Source organism: Lynx canadensis, chromosome E1 (assembly GCF_007474595.2).
Source record: "Lynx canadensis isolate LIC74 chromosome E1, mLynCan4.pri.v2, whole genome shotgun sequence".
Taxonomy (NCBI): Eukaryota; Metazoa; Chordata; class Mammalia; order Carnivora; family Felidae; genus Lynx; species Lynx canadensis.
Genome location: NC_044316.2, coordinates 3,798,942 through 3,819,663, shown reverse-complemented (window position 1 = coordinate 3,819,663; position 20,722 = coordinate 3,798,942). Strand labels below are relative to the sequence as shown.

Below are 20,722 nucleotides of genomic sequence, written 5' to 3'. Positions count from 1 at the left end.
AAGGAAGGAAGGAAGAAAGGAAAGACGGACAAAGGGAAGAAGGGAGGAAGAAGGAAGGAAGGAAGGAAGGAAGGACAAAGGAAAGAAGAAAGAAAGGAATGAAAGAAGGAAGGACAAAGGAAAGAAGGAAGGAAGGAAGGAGGAAGGAAGAAAGAAGGAAGGACAAAGGAAAGAAGGAAGGAAGGAAGAAGGAAGGGAGGAAGGAAAAAGGGAAGGAAGGACAAAGGAAAGGAAGGAAGAAGGAAGGATGGACAAAGGAAAGAAGGAAGGAGGAAGGAAGGAAGGAAGGAAGAAGGATGGACAAAGGAAAGAAGGAAGGAGGAAGGAAGAAAGGGAGGAAGGAAAAAGGAAGGAAGGACAAAGGAAAGGAAGGAAGGAAGAAGGAAGGATGGACAAAGGAAAGAAGGAAGGAAGGAAGAAAGGAAAGAAGGACAAAGGAAAGAAGGAAGGAAGAAGGGAGGAAGGAAGAAGGAAGGAAGGAAGGACAAAGGAAAGAAGAAAGAAAGGAATGAAAGAAGGAAGGACAAAGGAAAGAAGGAAGGAGGAAGGAAGAAGGAAGGAAGGACAAAGGAAAGGAAGGAAGGAAGGAAGAGCATTCACGATTATTCTGGTAAGTTCTTTCTGTCTAGATGAGCATAAACACAGCCCTCTGTCCATGTTGGCAGTCCCCTTCCTATCACTGCCCCCCAGCCCCACCTTCACCCAGGTGCTCTTGCCTTTTGACTTCTCTGTATCATCCATCCATTCAGCGAATATTTCATGGGCAGAGGGGGTGTTGGGGTAGTTTGAAACGTGGTGGTTTCTCTGGGATCGAGGCTTGGGTTTCTTTAGGCCTGGAGAGTGCCCTGGCTGAGGCAGGTAAGAACAGAAAGGAAAACATTGGGGGCGCCTGGCTGGACCAGTCAGTAGAGTATGCAGCTCTTGATCTCAGGGTTGTGAGTTCAAGCCCCACGTTGGGTGTAGAGATTACTTAAATAAATAAAATGTTAAAGAAAGAGATAGAAAGAAAAGAAAAAAAGAAGGAAGAAAGAGGAAGGAATAGAGGGAGGGAGGGAGGAAGGAAGGATGGAAGGAAAGATGGAAGGAACGAAGGAAGGAAGGAAGGAAGGAGGGGAGGAAGGGGAGGGAAGGAAGGAGGGAGGGAGGAAGGAAGGAAGGAAGGAAGGAAGGAAGGAAGGAAACCCTCAGCTCCTGCCCGGGGAATCACAGTTTGATGTTCAGGGAGCCCCTGTCTGGGTGCTCAGATACCGGAGCTCTAGAAGCCTGCCTCCTTTGTGACATTGACAGTCCGCCCCCCACCCCAGAGACTCGCAGCTCCATAGCCCATCGCCAGCGATCCGTGGGTCCACACCTCACTTCCGGACAGCGCTGACCGATTTCTGTGCAGGGCTTTGGCCGGCCCTCTGTGTCCCAAGGGAAAAGAGCCACTTAGCGCTAGTCAGTTTGCCTGCGCACCAAGGATTTTCTTCTCTTGTGACACCCTGGCCAAGTTCAGCTCTCCGTTTCTTCCCAGTGCTACTGCTGAGCCTCCCCCCTGGGCTGTTTTCCCGTAGTCTAGACTGTAAACTTCCTGGGGGCAGGGGTTGTGTCCGCCCCAAACACTCTGGCGTCCTTAGAGCCCAGCCCAGTGCCTGATGCACAGCTCATCTCCAACGCTGACTTTGTCTTGTTGGCTCTTTCCTTCCCAAAGCAAGCGTCTAACCATATCCTGAAACTTCCCTCACCTTTTCCTTTGGCTACACCTTTTCCCTCCTTTTCCTCTCCTCTACACCTCCATCTGTGGTGTATGGGAGTTCTCAACCTGTGTTTGCCATCTTCTGTCAGAACTCCAGAGGCGGATCATGCGTACGTGCAAAGAGCACTCTATTTTGACGAAAGTGCTCATGCTACCGCAGGGAGGTGGGCCCGGAGGTAACCCCGAATTGCTTCTGTAAGTGCATCAGTTACAGCGATCTATGGCATAGAGGGGCGAGGCACAAAACACTGTTTTGTGTTTTGTCTCACAAAAACAATTTGCGGGGTGCCTGGGCGTGGTTAAGCATCCGACTTCAGCTCAGGTCATGATCTCATGGCTCGTGAGTTCGAGCCCCGCGTCGGGCTCTGTGCTGACAGCTCGGAGCCTGGAGCCTGCTTCTGATTCTGTGTCTCCCTCCCTCTCTCTCTGCCCCTCTCCTGCTCATGCTCTGTCTCTCTCTGTCTTTCTCAAAAATAAACATTTAAAAAAATTAAAAAATAAAATAATTTGCAAACTTTGGTGCTGTGATCAGTTACAAAGTACTTTTTTTTAAAGTTTATTTATTTATTTTGAGAGACTGAAAGCTCACGTGCAGGCATGAGTAGGGGAGGGACAGAGGGAGAGAGAGAGAATCCCAAGCTGACTCTGCACTGTCAGCACAGAGTCCGACTAGGAACTCGAACTCACGAACCGTGAGATCATGACCCGAGCCAGTCAAGAGTCAGACGCTCAACTGACTGAGCCACCCAGATGCGCCAGTTACGAATCACTTCTAAGTGTTTTATTTTGACCTAAGTTTAAATTTATAAAAAAAAGTTGCGAAAGTAAGAGAGCTTCCCTATATCCCGCACTCTGCTTTCCTTAATACAAACATCTTAGCACTACATTGCTTGGATTGTGAGTTTGTGTGGTCTTTAACCCTCCCCCAAGTCAAGCTGACTAAGCACAACTCTTGTAAAACTCATGTAATGTTTTCTTGAACAATGACAAAGATAATTCGAGATGCTTGGGCTGCATGTACTTTTATTTTTTTTACAGATAATCTGTACCACTTCTAACACTTGGCCTCCATTTTTAGTTCATGCATCACATTAGTAAAAATACGATCAACCCTCTAGAATTTTTTAAAAAATAATAATTGTCTTTATGAATTTATGTGTCTTACCGTATTCTATGTTATGGGCACCAAAAATTAGAAATGGTTGAGAGTAAAAAATAAACACAGCAAATTCATAGAAGGTTTTTTTTTTTCTTGCCACATTTCAGTGAATCTCCTTGCACACCCCAGTTTATAGATTATTGGCTTAAATTATCATCTCGGTTTAAATTTCTCTCTCCTTTCCCAACAGAAACGGAACCTAGTGAGGAAATGATCCTACTTTGTATATTGTTTTAACGCCGATTATCCTGGACCGTGTAACGTAGGAATTTTCCAATGTGTGATTTGGAAACAGCTGAACTGTTTCTGAGAATCTCAAAAAACAGGGTTCCCTTGAACACTTTGTGATTAATAAGGTACAACTATTTCTCTGAAAACAAAGCTACGGATTACTTTTTTCTTTTCTTAGGGTTTAAGAGAACGTTATAACCAGGGATTTCATTGTGTCCACACTGGAACAAATGCTTTTTTCAGATCTAGACACACTATGAAAAATAAGACTGTTTGCAAGGTGCTTGGGAAAGTTCTGAGTAGCTCCCAAGTGGGGAGGCCTTTGTTCTGGGGTTAATCAGAGGGACACTGGGCACATCATTCACTGCTGGTACAGGTCAGAGAGAAAAGTTCACATCTGGGTGTTACTGACCACCAGGCCTTTCTCGTGGTGCTTTCAGAAATGATATATTGTTAAGCACCCCAAGAGCAGAAATCTTTAGGGTAGATTTATTGAGGGAAAATGCTCCTTGTGCATATGATGAAGTTATGTATTTGTTTACTTTGAAACTCACGTAGGTAACAACCAAGGAACTTGGGGTAGTTATTTAGGCGAATATGTTAGTAGGCAAAACTTGCCAAAGCGTTTACATTTGCACATAACACAACGCCTGGCACCCAGTTTGCTGATTGCCTGGTCGAGTAAGCGAGTTTAGATAGATTTTTGCCGGGTTGATTGGTGTAGCAAAGCATGCAATGAGTTACACAGTTTTTGCTTTGTAAACTCTTTGTCAAACTGCGTGTACAAGTCTTGTGCTTTTCTCCTTGCATGTTACATTCCACGATAAAAGTGTTTTTAAGCGTTTTAGGGAAAAGCATGAATGCCAAACATGGACTTTGTTTCCATAAGAGGTTTCTGGGTAATATGCTTAAATTCCCTTTGTCAAGTTGAAGCATAAACAGTAGAGTGTTTGCTTATCAACACATGGAGTTTGGTAATTAATTTATATTTAGACAAACCCTTTGCAATTTTGAACATCTTAGGGAACGAGGTTTCCAAGTGTATCTTGCTAACGGCCAGGAACAGCTGCATTTTTGCATCGTTTTTCAGATGGCTTCTCTGTGACATCTGTGAAAATAGACAAGTCCAGGAACGAGGCATGCTGGGATTGCACAGCACGTTACATGCAGCCTTTTTATGATGTATGAGGCCCAGAGTCTCCTCTGTAACTGAACAGGGTGCCAGTTGGCATAAAAAATACTTACTTGACTTACACCTGAATTTCTAAAAGGACATCTGTTAAGAAAACAGTAAGGATGAAAACTTCAATTTTCGGCACACAGTGTAGACCGCCCTACTTACTTGTTTACACGTGCTCGAATCAGAGAATAAAAAGGTGGTCCCGAATCCGTAGATTGAGTGTGGGATGCAGGTTAACAAACCCGCGGTAAACGGTGATGGTTTAACCTGGCAGCGTGGTGAGGACCGTCACTGGTCAGGAATCAAAGAGAACTTCAGAATCTGGGCTGTTGGTGCCAGCAAGAATCAGGATCGAAGGTATTTGGGTGGGATGGGGGCGGGGGGTGGGGGGCGGCGGGGGGAAACAGCACCTGTGCACCAACTGCTTCACCAAAGTGTTTTTTGGACTTCTTTTACTTGAGTTCATTTCTCCCCTTCCCCCTCCCCAACCCCAGCCCTCCGTATTTACGACTTATAGGAAAAGACGAGATCGATCTTTTAAAATAAATCAGCTAGTTCATTACAGGTGACCGCGGGGCCGTTTCTAAGTTTATAGATGTTCAGATGATTCAATGTGGGGCAACGGAGATTTCTTTTACGCTCGGACAGACCCTCTGAGTTTTTACTAATGAAAAGCGTTCGCTAGGGAGAAATAGACTGCTCTCCACCCCTGCCCCCAGTGCTTCCAATTAGGGATGTGTTATCTCATTGCAGATAATTGGAAAAGGATATTCAAAATACTGCTTCGCATAAATATGGTTTTTGCCTGCATTATATTACTAGGAGTTCTGAACACATCTGGAGCGAGGGCGGCCCCAGGGACGTTGAAGCGGGCTGTTTGGGTTGGCACGGTGACATTATAATATATGCCAATTTGTAATGGCTTTTGGAAACAGGCAGTTTTAAACTCTCCCTGAACTATTCCCCCGAGAAATTATTCAATTAAGTACAACTAAAATTAATGTTTAGCATTTTTTGTTTAAATAAAATAGGCGGCTATAAAGGGAAATCTGTGGTTCATGCCTGAGCTCTTACTGGAGTCTAAAATCAAGCTCCTAAGAAATAATGGAGTGTCCCGGAATGAGCGCCTTTTCTAGAAGGGTCATGGCTGCCTGCCCCTCCTCCCCACTTTCACGCTGTACACATATCTCTGTTGCTGCTTCGGCAGTTTTGGACACCCGGGTGCCCTGTCCAGTTTCCAGCCCCTTCCAGCACCAGCTGGTGAACCACTGGGGATCACAGAGCCAGAAGGACTCCGTTCTCTCTCTTCGAAGTCAGTGCTTCTCAACCCTTAATGAGCACAAATATCACCCCGAGATCTTGTTAAAATGCAGATTTTGATTCATTAGGTCTGGAGTGGGGCCCGAGATCCCCCCCCCCCATCTAATAAGCTCCCTGGGGTGCTGCCTCTGCAGGTGAGGACCACACTAGGAGCTGGGGGGTTCTAAGCGGGTGTGGCATGGGGGTGGGGGGGTGTTGGGGGCGGAGTCCCCGGGCTTAGTTTTGACTTCCACTTTGTGGCTTGGCCCCCAGTGCCTTCGGGTAGGTATGACTCTTACCTCCTAGTACACCCTAGTACTTACTTCTCAGAATCCCTGATTCTCACAGGGCCCCCAGTGGACTGTTCTGTGAGCTAGGACACGATTCTGATTGATTAACCATAGGAGATAACACCTTCGGTTCTCTTGTCGCTGCATCTTCCTAAAAGCCAGACACAGTCTGCCTCTTTTTCTTCGATGCATCTTTTCGTAGCTATGCAATAAAGGAAAAAAGTTGACCAATGTTCCTTAGTCTCTGTTCCTAAACATGTAGGCCAGAGCCCTGGTGAGCGGAAGGATGTATGAGTAAGTGTGGCTTTGCGGTGTTTAACCAAGCATCCTTACTTTTAAGGTTTGGCCTCTCCGCTCTGGGATCCAGGTCTTTTGATGGTCAGCCGATTCAAGGGTGGTCGGGTTGGGACGTGGTTGAAATCCACACTAGGTGATAGCTCTTGAATGACTGATTCATAACCCAGGGTGGTGCTTTATCCATATGCGAGAGGCTGTTTTGCCAGAAAGACTGTAGTTTTTACCGGACCGGCCGTCCCCTTCCTTGTATCGAATACTCATTCACCGACAGAGAGCTACCAGACTGATAGAGATCGAGACATCCTTGTGGCGGCCGCCATGTCTGTCCTTCCGATATCCCTACTACAGACGGGGTCCGGAGTGCGCATTGGGTGTCCTCTAGAACTTTGTAACTATTTCCCTTAACTCTCCGTCTTTCAGCCCATCCTTTTGTTTCTTCCCATCTCAGTAATTGTCTTTGTCAAATGCAGTTCTGTTCATGTAGCTCACCCGCTAAAACCCTTTGGTGGGTTCTCACTGCCTACACTGGCTTTCTAAGACCTCTTCCCCTGTTCCCCTGTACTGTTACTCATTGAAAGTTCTTCTGTGGACTTAAGTTTTTTCATTTGTATTTCCATCAGAATCCTACCTCCTGAATCTTTGTGGTTTACATGGCAGTCTACAGCACGGGATCTGCATTTCAACACCACGTGCTGCCGATTTCTTGATGTTTTCCATCTTAGGCTCTGTTGACCTCCTTTCCCGAGGAAGATGTTAATGGAACGGATAGCAGTCCTACCTATACATACACGCGTCTCCTCTCCCCCGTGCTCACACATTTTCGTTAAGTCAGTGTTTACAGAATTACGACTATGTAAATATTGCCCCCAGCTGAGTCCCAGTGCATACCAGAATCCGATATTATTTCATCACACCCTTTTCCCTAAAGTTGGTAATTGTACCCGTCTCTTCTTCTTCTTCTCTTTTTTTTCACTTGCTTAGTTGTCTTTACCGATACTTTTTCATTCTTTCCCCACCCCCATCTTACTACCTCTGACAGCAGTGTGGAATCCCTTTCGGTACAGACAAATCCTGTTGGAAGCTATCCTGATCTGTTCTGGCTGCTGTAACAAAAGGGCACAGGCTCAGAGGCTGATGACTGACAGATGGCTGGGAGTCCGAGACCACGGTGCCAGCGTGGTCAGGGGCGGGCCTTCCTAGGTCGCAGACTCGTGTCTCATGGGGTGGAAGGAGCGGGGAAGCTCTGTGGGGTCTGTTCAGAGGGGCCACCCTCATGGTATGAGCACCTCCCAAAGACCTCAGCCCCTAATACCATCGCCTTGGGGGTTAGGATTTCAACATATGAATCTGGGGGCTGGTGGGGAGAAGGACGCACATTCAGACCAGAGCAGTAGCCCGCCGTTTTCCTCTTCTTGGAGGCCTCTCTGTCCCTGTCCAATTTGGACTGACCGCAGTCTGGCGACTGGCTCCCTGTCTGGGATGTCTGACATCACCACAGGGGGAACGCCCTGCCCTTTGTCTCTCTCTGATGGGCACGCCCTGCTTTCTGGACCTCAGGTCTTCCGCTTTCTTCCCCTCTCCCCTTTTTGGTGGAACACGTTCTCCAGGAACTTCCAAGAAAGGTTGCAGGGGAAGTAAAAACAATCTAGGACCTTCAGCGTTTGAAAATCACTTTATTATCCCTTCGTGTTTGATTGAAGAATGACCGCGTCGTGGGTTGGAGTTAATTCTCTCGGACTTTTGACGGCATTCCTCCATTTGCTTCCAGCATTCAGGGGTGTTCTAGACAGAGCTGCTGTGCCGATTTCCGTTACGGATGAGCTATGTGTTTCTCCCATCTTTCTGAAAGCTTTTAGAACACTTTCATCTCTAGTGTTCCGAAATTTCATAATGGTCTGGGTGTGACATTTTTGTCCCCTCAACTCATTGCTCTTACTTAGCACTTGGTACTTCCTTTTCATCTGGAAACTCGTGTCCTTAAATTCTGGGAAACTTTCTTGTATTATTTTATTGTTAATTTCCTCCACATGATGTTTCTCTTTTTCCTCTCTCTTTGTAGTTCTGTTGTCAGCGTTGGGACTCGAGAATTAAATCCTCCATTTAATTAAATTTTTTTTTCTCTCTTCATTCTCACTGATTTGTCATATTGTTTTCTTTTTTTTTAAGATTTTTAAATTTTTAGGTAATCTCTACACTCAATGTGGGGCTCAAACTCACAACCCTGAGATCAAGAGTCATGTGCTCTACCGACAGCCAGCCAGATGCCCTGTATTGCTTTATTTCTTAAATGATGTCCTCAACTCTATCTTACAATTCTTTCCTTTCCCCCATCTCTTTCACTATCCTATCTTTAAAAAAAAAAATTGTTTCATTTTGAACTAATTACAGATTCACAGGAAGCCATAAAGATAGTACAGAGGTCCCACGTACTGTTCACCCAGTTTGTCTCAAGGATTGTATCTCCTGTAACTACAATACAATATCAAAACCAGGGACTTGACCTTGGTATAGTGTCTGCATGTCCAGTTCTGTATTGTTTTATCACATGGGTAAGATTCATGTCACCATTACCACAAAAAAACTCAGAACTATTATTGCTGTCCTAATTTCTAGGAACTCATTCTTGTTCCTTTCTCATCCCTTTGTTACCATTTTGTGGGTATATTGTCTTCTGTCTCTGAAGGTTGTGTGTGTGTGTGTGTGTGTGTGTGTGTGTGTGTGTGTGTGTGTGTTATGTGTCTATAGCTGCAAAAAAAAGGCTTGTTTGGAACTCTGTTACAAATGTCTGTTGATTCTAAATGCTCACATTTAAAAGGGAGATACCAAACGTTGATTGGAAGGACTTTATGTTGGCTAACCTTGAACTGGTAGACCTCACTGTGGAGAGGGAGACTCAACCATGTCATTGTAGGAGTTTCAGGTATCAGGATATACATATCTTCCCTCTTGGGTTAGTCTGTTCATGGAAAATAACCCACCAGTCCCCTCTCAGGGCGTTATGTGCAGCTAGCATTCTGGATTCTGACTGGAAAGAGATTCAGGAGGAGGGTTACTGAGCTGGGGCTCATATACCTTACAGGTACACTTGTATTTTTACTGCACCAAACCTGCTTCCTCAGTGGTGCCCAGTGTCCCCGTCAAGGAGCTTCCCAGCTGAGATTCAGCCCTCATTGGAGAAGGTATGGATGGGAGGGCAGAGTTCACTGGGTTTCCCGGGCCAGAGCTGGTCCACGGAAAACACCGTTTTGGGGGTGAAGACGCACGGAGGCCAACGGACGAAAGAGCCACAACCAGGATTGGCGCAGGAAGCACCCCCCGGGCTGAAGGCAGGCCGAGGCTGGCGGGCAGGGGCACACACACAGTGGGAGTTGGATGGTGAGTGTCCATGTGTGCAGGACAGTGGCAAGGCGGTCACCATGTTTGGATTTCTTTTCTGTGCTCGGAGAGTTTAAAAACACCTGTTAGAGCAAAACAAAAGGAGTATTAAAAACGTATATAGAGTCAAAAAGGCAAAGACACGCATGTGATCTATGACTCTGAGACCTGCCTGGAAATTCCTGCCTCAGGATAGATGTTGGCATAGATCCCGTTCCTCTGTGCACCCTTTCTAGGATGGGAGACATGCCTAAAATACGTCTGACGTGTGGAAACTCGGAGAAAAAGGCAGGTAACTTTTCTGCAAAGGAGGAGTGTTCTCTTCTCAAGCGGAGAAATGTTTCTTCTTCAAGTCCTTTGTTGTTTTTTTTTTAAAGCCAGGGTGCACGTTTCACATCAGCCTTCTGACAGATAGATGTCCCGAATCCGAATCTCTCAGAATCCAAGTCTTAACCAGCTGTCTGGGCTTCATCAGAGGTCTTCAGTCCCTTCTAAAAAAAAAAAGGGTATGGAGAAATCAAGGTGATGCTCCTATGGAATGGGAAAAATGCAGACTGTATTTAGTCTGCAGTCAGACACACAGCCGCAATTAGAGACCTAAGAGGCACGTGCTTCCGAGGAAAACTCTTGGATGGAAACCCAGAGATGCTTCTTCCCGTGCCCTACTACTTACTCCTGAGGGACTTGGGCAAGTTACATGATCTGCGTGGGCCCGTTTTAAACGCTATGACAGTCTCCCTGTCTGCCTTTCAGGGCCGTCAGGGGGATCGGGTGAAATAAACGGTGGCAGGGCTTTAAAACGATATTATCACCATCTTGAGTATTTTTAAAGCTCTTCACTTATAGGGCCTCAAACTGAAACAGGGAGGGTAAGGCCTGACTTAGGAAGGACCCCATTTTGTGCATTTCACAAAAAAGCTTGTCTTGTTGAGATCTAAGAGGAAGAACCCAGAAATAATGATCAAGACTCTCTCCATTCCTAATGTTCTCTCCTTGGTTTTATACATGTTGTTCTACGTTATAAGTATTGGAACAGGCTTTGAATATTCAATAGCAGAAGCAGAGATGGAAATAAAAGGCTGTGGTTCTTGGGGCGCCTGGGGGACTCCGTTGGTTAAGCGTCCAACTTCGGCTCGGATCATGATCTCACGGTTTGTGAGTTCGAGGCTCGTGTCAGGCTCTGTGCTGACAGCTCAGAGCCTTGAGCCTGCTTCAGATTCTGTGTCTTCCTCTCTCTCTGTCTCTGCCCCTCTCCACTCATGCTGTGTCTCTCTCTCTCTCAAAAATAAACATTAAAATTTTTTTTAAAAAAGGCTGTGATTCTATTAGCATTTTTTGGTCCCATAGTAAAGAAAGTTACTCAGGCAGACAGATCCAGTTGGCTCTGAGATGTAGGTGATTTTTCAAAGGAAGTACAGATCTACTGGTTTGAGTCCAGATACTTCATGAGAGATTCTAGAAATTTAAGTGATAAAATGGAGGTGAATTTCCCATAATCGGTTGTGAGAGGGGAAAATACTAGCAAATGACTTTGGCTCACCTTTGGGGATTGTATCCTTGACCAAAGTCATGACAGTAGATAATCATTATTATGACCAACAAGGTATCACATAACGAGTAACAACTGTACATTTATATAACAATCAAAAAATGTTTTTAATTGCATTTATATTTTTAACTTTATAGCATTTAAAGAATTCCACTGCCAACGCACAAAGGCCGAAGTTTCTACAACACAGATTCAACAACATACAGAAACACTCAACTAGATCGGCTCTAAATTAATATGTTTATTGTAGTAAATGGTAATTAAACATTTACTTAACAGTCGTTTAGAAGATATTTATGGGGGAAACTTGAAGGGTCTCATCTTTCAAACCAACCAAAACAAAACAGAACAAACAAGGCAGTCTTGAGGTGTTTGATCGCATGCCTTCTTTCCTTTCTGAATGTTACGGAAAAGCCTCTGGAATCTGACGATTGCAGAGTCAGACCAGCTCTGCCTCCTGCCAACTGTGTGCCTTTAGACAAATAACCTCTTCAGGCTTCACCTCTAGTATCATGTAATAGTTCCTTGCTCACAGGAGCCACTCGTGGGGAACTGATACATTCCCTTACTGTGTTCTCACTCTTGCATCTGAAAAGGGATCTCATGAAAATTGAGGAAATGGGCCTGCTGACATTCCTTATGGAACCTGAGGGTTGAATGGATATCCTTGGTGGAAACGCATTTCTCCATATTTGTGAGTCTACTTTGGACTCCCTTCTGTCCCGTTGACTTTTTGTCCATACCATACTGTCTTGATTACTGTAGCTTTATAGGAAGTTGTTTTTTTGTTTGTTTGTTTGTTTGTTTTTAGAGAGAGAGAGAGAGAGAGAGAGAGAGAGAGAGAGAGAGAGAGAGAGAATCTAATCAGGCTCCACACTCAGCACGGAACCCAGCCTGGGGTTTGATCCCACAACCCTGGGCTCATGACCTGAACTGAAATCAAAGAGTTGGACACTCAACCAGCTTAGCCACCCAGATGCCCCAGGACATCTTGAGATTGGATAGTATTACTTTTCCAACTCTAGGCTTATTTTTCCAAAGTATTGATTAGAAATGGGGAGAGTAAACATTTTTGCCTTGTTCTGATCTTAGGGGAAAGTGTTTAATGTGCCATCTTTAAATACGATGTTAGCGAAACAGTTTTTTTTTTAAATAATAGACTTTATTCTTTAGAACAGTTTTAGATTTGCAGAAAAATTGAGCAGGTAGTTTAAGAGGGATCCCATAACACCCCACACCTAGTTTCATCTGTTATTAACATCTTACATTAGCATTTTATGTACATCGAATGAACCAGTATGCATATATTATTAGTAACTGAAGTCCATAGTTCATTCAGGTTTCCTTAGTTTTTACTGACTTGACTTTTTTTTTGTTCCAGGATCCCATCCTGGACACCACATTACCTTTCATGATTATGTCTCTTTAGGCTCCTCTTAGCTACGGTGGTTTCTCAGACTCTCCTTGTTTTTGGTGATATTGATAGTTTTGAGGGACACTGGTCAGGGGTGGTGTGGGATACACCAGACTTGGTCTGATGTTTTTCTCGTGATAAGACTGGGGTTATGGGTTTCTGGGAGAAAGACCGTAGAGTTGTGGTCCCCTCTTTCTTTGTATCGTATCAAGGGTACGTGCTATCAACATGATTTGTGACTACGGATGTTGACCTTGGTCATCCGGCCGAGGCAGTGTTTGTCAGGCTTCTCCACTGTAAAGTTACAGCTTACCCACCCCCAATTCATACTCTACAGCTTGGAAGGGAGTCACTGCTTGCAGCCCACAGCCCCTCATTGAAGACGGAGTATCTCTGCAAACTATTTGGGATTCTGCGTGAGAGTTTTGCGTCTTCTCTCCCATTTATGAGTTTGTGCAATCATGTGTTTATATCTGTATGGATGCATGGATATTATTTTATTGGCTGTGATCTGGAACTACTTTATTTGTTTTGTTGCTCAAACTTTTCCTGTGTTGGCCCTTGGCAGTTCTGTCTGTTGGCTCCTGTATTCCTTTGACATACCTGAGCCAAAGTCAGACACTTAACCAACTGAACCACCCAGGTGCCCCTTGTTTTTTTGTTTCTTAAAGAAATTGCTTAGTTTCTGGTGCGACCAGATATTTCAGGCTCGTGTTGTGTATTTCCAGCCCCAGTCCAAGAACTAGCCATTTCTCCATAGAGCCCCTGGCTCTTTTTGTTGGAGAATGGGATTAGAAACCAAGGTGTGGGTGCTGAGTGTGCTCATTGCTACTGTGATGCTGTTTTAAGTGTCTTCTCCATTGAGGAAGCACAGAGATCTAGGTGTGTTTACTTATCTACATGTAGCCATTTGTATCTATCGTAAGCTAAGCTCGATCATTATCACATGGATTGTCCTAGCCTCATCCGCCTGCTTATCCTTAAATTCCCACCCCAACAGTGAGAATTCGGCTGCAGCCATCTGTCATTCATCTCCTTTTTTAAAATAAAATTTATTTTTTTATTTTGGGGGGGGAGGGGCAGAGGGAAAGGGCAAGAGAATCCCAAGCAGGCTCTGTGCTGTCAGCACAGAGCCTGACACAGGGCTGGATCCCACGAACCATGAGATTGTGTCCTGAGCCGAAACCAAGAGTCAGATGCCTAACCGACTGAGCCACCCAGGCGCCCCACGTTCATCTTCTTAATTGTACATAGATAAGCAGTATCTGAATTGTGAACTCCTATCCTCACAGAAAACAACTTTCTCAACTAGAATTTTGTTCTGATATGCAGTTGCTTTTGCTTTGAGTCTTACAGATTGTGCCCATTTCCGGCATAACTTAGATCATCACCTTTTCTCTCTACCCCTTTCAGGGATGTTGTTTTGTACATTTGTTAGTACAGCTAGATTCTCTTATCACGGTCTGTATTCCTTCCTGGAATCTTCAGCCTCCTAAATGATTTTTTTTTTTTATAATTTATATTCATTAAGGTTCACTTTTTGTGCCATAAAGTTCTTTGGGTTTTGACAGTTGCGTAATGTTACGTATCACGCAGAATATTTTTACTGCGCTAAAAATCCCCTGTGATTGACCTATTCATCCCTCCCCTCTTCCTTCCCAACTCCTGGCAACCACTGATCATTGTATTCTCTCGACAGTTTGGCCTTTTCCAGAATGTCATATAATTGGATTCATACAGTATGTAGCCTTTTTATGCATGCAGGGTGCCAGGAAACACATGTTGATCATGTATAAATCATTCAGTCAGCACCGAGCACATTATCACCAGGATTCTGGCTTTTCAAAAATAATGGGAGGTGTATTTTATTCAGCAAGCGTTCTGACGTAGCTTACATTTTTAAAAAATAAATTCTTTATTGAGGGTCCAGAAAAACTGGTGAGGTCTTCATTTCTGTTCCTATCACGGGGTTGTTTAATGCCTAACCTAAGTATGTTATGCTTTTAGATTCTGTCTTCAAATTAGGGCTCATGGCACCTCTGAGCTCTGTGATTTTTTTTTTTAACGACTTTTTAAATTTTGTGTTTCTTGTGCTGATGAGAATGTTTAGAAATTTTTTAAAACTTTTTTCTTTTTAATGTTTATTTATTTTTGAGAGAGAAAGAGACAGAGTGCAAGCAGGGGAGGGGCAGAGAGAGAGGAAGACACAGAACCCGACGCGGGGCCCGAACCCATGAACCGCGAGATCATGACTTGAGCCGGAGTCGGACGCTTAACCAACTGAGCCACTCAGGCACCCCGAGAATGTTTAGAAATTTTTAAAATATTCTGGATCATCAGTATTACCGCTGTATTGTATCTTGGCATGCAATTCCAGCCCATTCTTGTGTTTGTGTGTCTAATGTCCCAGATCTTGGGATATATAGTATATAATATACTATGTATACTTAGTATATAATGATGTCTTGGCTTCCGTGGGAAGGCCAAAGTCTATCACTGTGCACAGCGCAAAGGGTGTCTCCACAATCAGACTACACAATAGGAGGACAACCCGGAAGTCTGTGCATAGTCACGTTTCAGTGAATTAACTAATTTAGTATTCACTACACAAGCTTTATCTGTCAACATTAAATTATTGCTGTTAAGTAGAAACTTAGTTTTGTAGTTTTTATTTATTTTTATTTTTAACTCTTTTTATTTTTTTTAAATGTTTTATTTATTCTTGAGAGAGAGAGCACGAATGGGAGAGGGGCAGAGAGAGGGGGAGACACAGACTCTGAAGCAGGCTCCACGTTCTGAGCTGTCAGCACAGAGCCCGATGCGGGGCTCGGACCCACAAGCTGTGAGATCGTGACCTGAGCTGAAGTCAGACGCTTTACTCACTGAGCTACCCAGGCGCCCCTGTAGTTTTTATTTTCAATATGAATATTCATGTTTAGAACTACGGAATAAGGAACCATGTAAACAAAGAATGGGTATCCACATGGATGGTTACACTTAATTATATAATTTACATAAAATGATTAATGCTGAGGGGTGTCGAAGAATTTTTTTTTTCACTTTCCAACTCTGTGCAACGGTATGGGAAAACAATGACTTAGCACATGGCAAGTTTTCAGTAAATATTAGTAGCTGTTGTTATGGTTTTACCGAATAAGCTAGTCTAGCCTGGCTGTCTTCCCTCCCGCACATTTCGGCGTGCTCTCTGTCCTGCAACTCCAGCAAATTGCCCTCTCCCTCCCCTCACACCCCTCCGCTGAAGCAGCTCTTAGCACGGCCCACACTGGCTCCCCAGCCACCACTCCACTAGCCGAGGTCTTTCCCGCACCCCCTTTCCTTCTAGCTTTTTGCTCTTACTCTTTTTTTTTTTTATTTATTTACTTTTGAGAGACAGAGCACGAACAGGGGAGGAGCAGAGAGAGCGGGAGACACAGAATCCGAAGCAGCTCCAGGCTCCGAGCTGTCAGCACAGAGCCCGACGCGGGGCTCGAACCCACGGACCGCGAGATCGTGACCTGGCTGAAATCGGACGCTTAACCAATTGCGCCACCCAGGCGCCCCGCGTGTGTTTTTTTTTAAGTTTGTTTATATTTGAGAGAGACAGCACCAGTGAGGGAGGGGCAGAGAGAGAGGGAGAGAGAGTCCCAAGCAGGCCCTGCCCTGTCAATGCAGAGCCTGACACGGGGCTCGATCTCACAAACCATGAGATCGTGACCTAAGGGCGAAATCAGGAGCCAGAAGCTCAACCAACGAAGCCACCCAGCCGCCCCTGTGTTTTTTTTTACCCTATCTCCCAGTACTCACTGTCTTCGTCGTTACTAGGGATGGTGATATATGTACGTAACATTCTACCGTTGACTTAGAACTGGTATTTTGCCTCGTGAAATAGGGCAGAGAAACCTTCCCAGCATGCAGCCCCTCTGCCCCGCCCCCTTTAAGGTGCCCTTGTCTGTGTATTACCCTTCCGTGCACTGAGCACCAGTTATTGTTTTACTTTCAACTGCCAAACGGATACTTAAAAGCTTAACCAGAGGAGTATCTATTCTGTTTCGCCAGATATTTAAGATTTCTGTTGCTTTCCCTTCGTTTCTGACATTCTAGATCGCCCCCTGGTGTGATTTCCCTTCTGTCTGAAGAACTTACTTTATTGACAGCAAGGTCTCTTAGCACTTCTTCATCTGAGAAAGGATGTCTCTCTTTCTCCTTCACTCCCCAAGGGGACTTTCACCGGACATGGAATTCTGTGCTGGCAGTTCTTGTCTTTCAGCGGGTTAAAATCGTTGTTACCCTTCCTTCTGGCCTCCCTGATCTCTGGTAAGAACTACACCGTCTTTCAAATCTCTGCTCCCCTATGGGGCTTTGCTTTTTCCTTTCCTTTCCTTTCCTTTCCTTTCCTTTCCTTTCCTTTCCTTTCCTTTTTCCTTTTCTTTTCTTTTTTCTTTTCTTTTCTTTTCTTTCTTCAGTGTCCAGCAGCTTGGGTGTGTGTCTAGGCATGGATTTCTCTGTGTTTATCCTGCTTGAGGTTTGCCGAGCTTCCTGAACGTGCAGGTTTACGGGTTGTTGTTTTGTTTGGCAAAGTTTAAGACAGCATCAGCCCTCCCTTCTTCAAATATTTCTGCTGCCACACCCCCTTTTCCTCTTCTCCTGGGACTCTGATGATCGGAATGTTTGACCTCTTGCCATTGCCCCACCGGCCCCCGAGTCTGTGTTCATCAGCCTCCACCCTGCCCCCACGGAGGCTCTTTCTTTCTTGTGCACATTAGAAAATTTCTACTGACCTGTCTTGCAGTTCACCGCTTCTTTCCTCTGTCATCTCCATACTGTTGCTCGGCCCACCCAGTGAGTTTTTCTGATTCATTTATTCTGTTTTTCAGTTTTGGAATTTGCATTTGGTTCTTTTCCATATCTTCTATTTCTTTGCCGAAGTTTTTCTTTTTTTTCCCTGCCTTGTCCTTTGTTTGACGAGTATTCGCTTTTACTTACTGGGGCGTGCTCGCTCTAGCGGCGTGCTCGCTCTAGCCGCTCGAAAGTCCTTGCCAAGTAACTCCCAACACCTGTGTCCCCTCAACGTTGGCATCTGTTGGCCGCACTGGCATCGTCTCGTATCATGAGGCTGGAAACCTTCTGGCTCTTCATAGGCTGAGTGATTTGGGGTTGTATCCTGGACATTTTGATTATGATGTTATGATGTTATGTTTTTTATTCTTTTTTATTCTTTTGGTTTTTTTTTGTATTTAAAATTTTTCTCAAACCTGGGGCGCCTGGGTGGCTCAGTCGGTTGAGCATCCGACTTCTATTCAGGTCGTGATGTCACCATTGGTGGGTTCAAGCCCCGCGTCGGGCTCTGTGCTGACAGCTCAGAGCCCGGAACACCTGCTTCGGATTCTGTGTCTCCCTCTCTCTCTGCCCCTCCCCCCCCACTCTGTGTCTCTCTCAAAAATAAATAAAAACATTTAAATTTTTTTTAATTAAAAAAAAATATATAAGATTTTTCTCAAACCAGCGGCAAAGTTGAGAATGTGTTTTTCCCACACACCTGGTCACTGTTCATCTAGAGTCACTGTTACCATTTTACGTCTGTTTTCTTCCTTTTATGTATACTTTGTTTTCCAGCAAACCATATAAAAGTCAGGTGAATACTAAATACTTCAATGGGTATTTCCCAAGAATTAACGTGTTCTCCTACATACCATGGTGTCATTATCAGAGGCAAGAGACCTAACTCTCATATGGTGTTATTGCTTTATATGGAGCCCATGTTTAAATTTCTTCAGCTGCCCCAGCAATGTCTTTTAATTACTTTCTTTTGTTTTGAGGTGTTTCTCCAGCATTCATTCATGATTGTCTCTAACATGTTTTTTCTGGGGCCCCTGGGTGGCTCAACTGGTTGAGCGTCCAATTCTTGATTTAGCCTCAGGTCATGATCCCAGGGTCACGGGATCGAGCCTCATGTCGGGCTCCACGCTGAGTGTGGAGCCTGCTTAAGATTCTCTCTCTCTCCTTCTGCTCCTCTCCCCACTCTCACACACATACACACACCCTCTCCCTCTCCCTCTCTCTCTCTCTCTCTCTCTCTCTCTCAAATAAATAAATAAATAAATACACAGATAAATACATAAATAAAATGTTTTTTTTTAATGTTTATTTATTTTTGAGAGAGAGAGAGAGACAGAGTGCGAGCTGGGGAGGGGCAGAGAGAGAGGGAGACACAGAATCTGAAACAGGCTCCAGGCTCTGAGCTGTCAGCACAGAGCCCGACGCGGGGCTCAAACCCACGGACCGTGAGATCATGACCTCAGCCAAAGTCGGCCGCTTAACTGACTGAGCCACCCAGGCACCCCAAATAAAATGTTTTTCTAAGATACCATTCTGTCTTAGAAAAATGAGATGTCAAATATATCTCTTAAGATACATGTATATAGGTACATATATATATACATACATATAGATATATAGATATATGTGTACATATAAACATACAAAAGCATCTGTATACGTATATCCATACATACGTACATGCATACATATATGACATATAACCACCCATTTTTGCACACCATTCATTTATATTTTTCTCTAGCTCTGAATTCTTCCGCAGGCTTTTTTTCTACAAATGGAAGCTAGTGCTACAGATTATACCCCCAGGCAGTGAATATTAGCACAGCATGGGGCAGATGGTCTCCGCCATTTAGCCCTCTTAAACTGAATGCGATTTTGCATACGTGCTTCACTCCGCGTGGTCTTTCTGCCACTGATTTTGTGCTCTGACAGTTTGGAGCTAGGAAGGTTGACAAAAGCCTCCGAGGGATATTGCCGTGTGACGATGATCTTGCTGGATTTTGAAACAGACGTCTTTGGGCAGCTCAGGTGCTTTTGCAATGCACTGAGGTTAAAGATGGGTGGGCAGGTAAGGATTTGGAGCAGGTTCTGTGCTGCCCTTCAGGGGAGCACGTCACTGCAACCTGGGAAGAGGGAGCTGGAGGAGGACTGAGTGGTAGCTGGGTGAAACCCTGGCCAAAGGCTTGGGGTGGCTCCGGGGCCCCAAAGACCTGAGTGGTAACTTTGTAGACTACTCCAAGAATTACTGTCACATGCTTTATACATTAGCTAGTCTTTGAATCCATAGGTCACAGCCTGTATCCCTCAACACCTTTTTACTAAGATATTCCGTGTTTTACAGGAACAGCCCGATGCCAGTTTAATTTTCTCTCATTTTCTCAATTTCGGAAGCTGGTAATCTTCCCTGCCTACCATTTGAGTGCCTCAGAATTTTTTTTTTTTCTGAAGTTCAGAAATTTCATGAGATGTTTCCAGACCCTTTTGAAGAATGTCGGTCAGAGCTCAGTGAGTTTCTTTGATACGAAGACTCCAATGTTTTCTCAGCTCAAGGAAAATTCATTATATTATATTATATTATTTATTTACTTAATGTCTATTTTTGAGAGCAAGAGAGAGACAGAGCGTGAGCAGGGGAGGGGCAGAGACAGAGGGAGACGCAGAATCCGAAGCAGGCTCCAGGCTCCGAGCCATCAGCACAGAGCCCGACGCGGGCCTTGAACCCACAAACCTTGAGATCATGACCTGTGCCGAAGTCGGACGCTCAACAGATTGAGCCACTCAGGCACCTCATGATTATTTATTTGGTCATTGTTGGTCCTTCTGTTTTCCTGGATCTTTGTCCCTGTCTTTTTGGTCTTTCCCCTCCCATATTTTGTCCTCTCTGCCCTTTTCCTTTGACGTCTGGGAGGTCATTCAAACCTGTTGTCTAAATCTTTTATCTAGATTACTGTCTGTTTCATTTGTGCCTTCACTGTGGTTTTTAATTTGACAGTTGTGATTCTGCCTGGATGCAGTGTGTCCAGTAACCCTGACTTGTTCCCCTTGTCATGGCTGTGTGTTCCAGTGGCCACTCACTCACGGTCCTCTTGAATCTCGTGTTTAAGAAATCTTGTGTTTGAGAAACCGCTTTCTCAAGACCTCTCCTTTTCCGGAAGGAATTGTCTTTTCTCCGGCAGACGAGGTGAGGGAGGGAGAGGACAGGCCCTCATTTGGGGCTCTTTGTTTACACCTGCTGCCGTTTGGTTGCTCTTTGCACAAGGAGACGCGTCTACTGTTGGAAGCAGGGAAGGTTCTTGTAGCTTAGGCGGCCTTTGGCTGCGCAGTCTTAGGCCCAGATGAGGGAAGAATGGAAGG

The 20,722-nt window shown here is 44.7% G+C and overlaps 1 protein-coding gene across 2 annotated transcripts in view; it reads left to right on the top strand.

Annotated features, from left to right (window-relative positions):
* Nucleotides 1-20,722, top strand: part of STX8 (syntaxin 8) — a 251,648-nt gene that overhangs the window by 121,461 nt on the left and 109,465 nt on the right. The gene's annotated exons all lie outside the window — the stretch shown is intronic.